At 39.9% G+C, this 5,466-nt stretch overlaps 1 long non-coding RNA gene across 1 annotated transcript; it reads right to left on the reverse strand.

Moving 5' to 3' along the window:
- Positions 1 to 2,721: 2,721 nt before the first annotated feature.
- On the reverse strand, positions 2,722 to 5,466 carry LOC123115545 (uncharacterized). Its single transcript, XR_006456658.1, has 5 exons — positions 5,338 to 5,466; positions 4,016 to 4,106; positions 3,819 to 3,902; positions 3,609 to 3,724; positions 2,722 to 3,308 (listed from the first exon to the last, which is right to left on the reverse strand). It is a non-coding gene; the product is annotated as an uncharacterized lncRNA (long non-coding RNA).

The following is a 5,466-nucleotide window of genomic DNA, read 5'->3' on the forward strand; positions in this document are numbered from 1 at the left end:
GGTAATAAAATAGAATTATGAATATTGTTTACGTACTTCTAATTGTTTTGAAGTTATGCCCCGCTCAAGGGTCGAGTTGCGAATGAACGCGCAAACGTAGTATCCACATAAATTATTTCTGGGTGTGCCTGCCACAAGTACTTTACGAGAATAGAGTTCAATCAAAATGATAATCAAGCATGATAATGGTATTGATGAAACTAGAATCAATGAGAGATGTGTGGAACTAGCTAGTACTACTTACTTTGGGGTGTGAAAATCGCAGCTCCTTTTTCTCTAGACCTGGTACCATGCTGGTGAAACTTTTCCAAACATTGTCCGGCAAAGAAAATGATTACTTGGTATCAAGAAATGAACGAAAGTTGCCGGTATGGTGCGATAATGATTGAACTCAATTCTGGAGCATTTCACTCATGTCCACAAACTACTTTGGCTCTTTACGTCTCGAGTCTAAGACAGTTACTAGTCCCGCGTCAAGCTTAATGGATAGCATAATAAAGTGGAAGTTGTGCACGCATAACTAATGAATTACACTTAACCTTGAGTAAGCGAAACAGACTATGCACAAGACAGTAACACTCACTTGAAGTTGTAAGGAAAGAGTATTTCCCTTTTGTTCTGATGTCGAAGTAACTCATTTAGCAAGTTCTCATCAGTATCGTCGGGTCTCTTTTGTACCGTATATTCATTTACGGTATTTGGGTTAATGAACCCAATGTCATAGATTTGTCCTCTTTTGCATTCGGTGATCTTCAATCTGCATAATATAGTGAGGATAATTATACATGCATTGAACGAGCTGAGCTAGAGACTTAATTACAAAAATAATACTTATAGACAACAGAAAGTCATGAGAGTTTTCTAGATGGCGTCTTGATTGTATAACTGAAATAATTCTTCAAATTGAAAGTACATCAGGTCGACTCCAATGAAGCCGTGCTCATCTTTAATTCCCAGCAAGATATTATCGGTCCCATCCTTACAGGTTTCCAAGTACCAGTCATGTAATCTTCGCATCATCATTGATATATGCGGGAGCTGCTCAGGTTTGACGAGAGGCTTCCCATGCTTGTATCTAAAGGGCGCTACTACCTCAACCATTTCTAATTGTACATCATCGCGTAAGTAATCACCAATAGTGTAACCAGGATGAGCGGCTACTACCCCCGGATCATTAGCGATATTGGTAAACATCTTGAGCGGGGGGCACGTTTGCTTCTCCTGTTCGCCGAGCTGGGGAATTGTTTTCCCACTTCTTGCACCACTGGTACTTAAGCTTCCCGACCGCTTTGCTTGATCAAATGTCTTTTAAATACAACAGTCATAGTTTGATAGCAGCGGAGGTGGTGGTGGTCGCTTAAGGTCATCCAGACAGCGCTTCACATTTACCGGATCTACTTTCTCCTTTGGAGGTGGACGTTTCTGTGCAAAATGGGCCTTCACTTTGGCAGCCATGATGTCCTTGTTTTCCTCCTCAGTCATGTCGTAGGCTTACTTGGTAGGAGCATTCTTGACGCTTGGGAGTGCGGCTCTATATTTCTTTGTTGTTGTTGTACTGCTAGCCGTCGGAGCGGCGGCGGCTCTCTTCCGCCGTTGCTGAGGAGGCGGAGTCCGCTGACGTGGTGGAGGTACCTCAGGCAGAGGAGGATTCTGCTGAGGGGCCTCCTTCGCCAGAGTCTGCTGAGGCAGCGGAGACAGTTGACACACCGGAGACGACTGAGGTAGTGGAGATAGAGCTGGACTGTGAGGAGTCTGCTGAGGGGCCTCCTTCGGCTGAGTTTGCTGAGGCGGCGTCCAATTTGGAAGCAGGATGTTTTCCTTTCTCCATAGACAGGTAATCCTTAAGGCATTTTCCAGATGCATCTCCCCTTGACCTATAGGGTACTTAAGCTCCAGCCCCTCAAATCCGTTCATTACTTCATCCACCCTGACAACAACAAAGCCATTTTGAATTGGAGTGAAATGGAAAGTTCCATCAGGTCAACGAGGTAAGACATAGTCGATCGCCACCTTCTAGGTTAGGTTATGGAATTTTGCAATTAACTCACAATCACTACAAGAGGACAGACCTTTGGTAACACCATCTTGTGTTACTACAGGCCCAAAAGTGTGTTACTAGGCCATATAGTAACACAGTTTGAAATGTGTTCCATTAGACCGTGTTACTAAATGGTGTCAACTGTCACACATAATAATTGTTACCATATGTTAAAAAATGTGTTACAAATACATTACAGTAACATGTGTGTTATGTGTTACCGAACATCCCAGTAACACATTTTCGTAATTATAGTAACACTGAGAGTAACATATTTTCATAGACGTAGAACATAGGTCGTAACATGTTTTTGTAACTACAGTAACACAACTGGTAACACATTTCTTTAGCACCGGATCACAACTAGTAACATAATATCCAAATATTGTAACACTATAATTATAGTTGTCAACTACAATAGTAACAAATTTTGTAGCTATAGTAACACCATCAGTAACACTGCTATATCAAAATGGAAACATAATTAATTTATTTGTTTTATTATTATTAACCACAAAATTTTATACCCATTTTATGGAGTATATATTTATTTAATAAAATAAAATCGATGCAATTGCGTAAATAGCTAGTCATTTTATTATTATGCTTGGCAGCATCAAAACGATATTGAAACTGAAGCACAACACATATAGAAATTCATATGAAGATATTTATTATGAATATACAAGAGTGTATGAGACATATGCATTACAATAAAGATATCAGTCATATCATTTTGAGCATAGAGAACGCAACTATGGAGAATATTACACCATAGCATTTGCATCAATTCGACGAAAGAAAAAGATTGTCTGGATGATATTCCATTTTTAAATCTATCAATGTAAACTACAACTATTGGTAGCTAAAATCTTCAAATTTTATTTGCTTCTTGATCCAAGAATTCAGCTGCAACTCAAGTATCCTTCTCTCGAATCTGTAAAAGAAATTTGCACCTTAGATATATGTGATTAAATGTACACAAATATGATTTTTCAGAATGTGGAAGAGATGTTTTTAACTTAGAAAAGCTGAAGACCAGGCAATTAAGTATCTTGAAGTGAAAGCCTCACCAAGTGTCTTGCAATCAGAAACTTCCCTTACCAAGTCCTCATTATCAAGAATAGGTTGATCTATGCACAAGGGCAAATTCAGCACCTAACTCAATACCACCAGCCTTAGTTCTTGGATCAATACTCCGAATAGTACCATATGCAACATTCCGCTTGTTGGGATATGTTGAAGTCTTTGAAACTACTTTGGAAGCAGCCTATATTATGGTCAATATTAGCATTCAACAACTTGATAATATAATTGGCGTGAACAATATGAGATCTTTCTTATGTCAGCCCAGTAAGGTGCCCTAGAAAACTAGATAAACTGGACCTAGCAACGAAGTCTAATGCCCAAGATCACCTCGCTTATTCATGCTTGGTTAAATTTATCTTTTACTTGCATACAATAGATTGAGCAAAATTTGTAACAAAATCCATTTTTCAAGCAGGCATGATAATGTGTTTTGGGTTGGGAATTTGGGTGCAGTAAACCATGCTCCTTGGTGAATCTTTACCTTGATGGAAGAAGTACATATTCTTTTTGAGCGAGCTAGGTGTGGGTGTTCAGTTCTAGTCCGCTGCTGTTCGGTCTTGAAACAGATTCACTCGTAAGATCCCTGGTTTCCCTCACCTACCAAGATGCAATAATATTAGATGGAATGATATTCATACATTGACGCTACAGAAAGATACAACTTGAAAACTCAAAAGCACACAAAAATTACCCTTGGCATAGAATCATTAACAAGGTCTTGTGGTGATGATGAATTCTGTTGAATTTGTAAATGGTTGACATCATGGTCGCCAACCTAGTTCCATGGCACAACAGGTAAAGACAAATTAACATAATAGGGACAGTTAAATTTGCCAATAGACATGAATTCGTAGCAGATAAATGAGGGAAGGCAAAAGGAGAATCCACCTAGGACAAGATTGTAGTCACAGACAGGGAAATCAAGCAATACAAGTTGTGGAAGTCCCCTCGGCAATTTGGTGCCCAGAACCGATGAAACCTACAAAAAGAAACATGTGAATGCAGAGGGCAGAGAAGTACACAATAGCACATCAATACACTATCAACTTATCATAACTCAAAACAGAGAGATGAGGTACAAGACCATGGGTCCAGCCACACCCACGCTCAGATATAACGCTGTCGACATATGGATTAAGTACAGGTTTAAGTTGAAAAACGTACAGATTGTGCAAACTGAGCATTATTCAACCGACGGCTAGTATTCTGTTATGCACTAGGTGATAGGAGAGCAGCAACATGTTTGCCTCATGTGCCATCCCAATAAGTCGTTCAAGAAGCAGCAGCCACGGTGGCCAGTGTGCCAACAAATTATATTAGTGTGGATACAGAAGGAAAAACGAAAGTACATAGGATTATCAGGTGATGGTGCAAATCTTAAGCATTTTCTCTGTTCCTAATTTCAGTCATTTGATTCTAATGGTTCAATTTATGCAGGCAAAACTATTGCAGTAGATTGGCTGCATTGAATCGACGAGCAGAACAGGGATTGATCATGATAGTCTTAGGGCATCAAAGAAAATGACGAAAGAACTAAATCAGCCAGCCAAGCATCATCCATCTGAGTTTGAGATTAACAAAAGCAATCCTTCAATCAAGGGAACTCTAAAAATCTTGCATCAGTACAGGGAGAAATAATTGGTACAGGAAAAAAATGACAATTCTCCACAAGAATGTTGCAGCCTGAAGTTGAAGCAATTGGTTTCAAAAATAACTTACCACAGTAGTTGTTCGTGTCTTTCGTTTCATCTTTGACTACTATATATAAAAAACACATAATTACTAGACTACTTTACTGTTCTAAACAAAACATTAATTAACCAGTTTAAGGCCTGTCATATTTCTCAAGAAGTCTGATCAAATTTAAACAATAGTCAATGGATCGATCTAGCAGAAGTGTAGAACACACACATATATCAATGGATCAACCTGATTGGTGGATTAGGCATTGGCACATCGCAAACTGTAGTCAGACATAACCGTACATGGTTTATGGGCTTTTCTACATCACTGATTGTTTAATTATTTGTCTATGTATGAGCTAATTATGCAATTAGCTGTGGCCATTATGCATCTACAGTACAGACTGTGCTACGAATTGTTGAGGGGGCAAGCGATTGGCGCCCCTCACTGTCTCTGCCCCTGTTTCGCTACATTGGTGTTTCACCTAGCATTCAGATCAAGGAAGGGGTGGGCGTTCAGATCCATACCAGCCACGAGATCGTAGTCCTTAGGATGTAGGTGCCGGTGCTGAAGACCAACGAAGCCGTTGCCGGAACGATCCAAACGGCGCCGAGGCAGATCGAGAAAGCGGCGGAGAGGAAGGTCGAGGAATCAGC

Source organism: Triticum aestivum, chromosome 5B (genome assembly GCF_018294505.1).
Source record: "Triticum aestivum cultivar Chinese Spring chromosome 5B, IWGSC CS RefSeq v2.1, whole genome shotgun sequence".
Classification (NCBI taxonomy): domain Eukaryota; kingdom Viridiplantae; phylum Streptophyta; class Magnoliopsida; order Poales; family Poaceae; genus Triticum; species Triticum aestivum.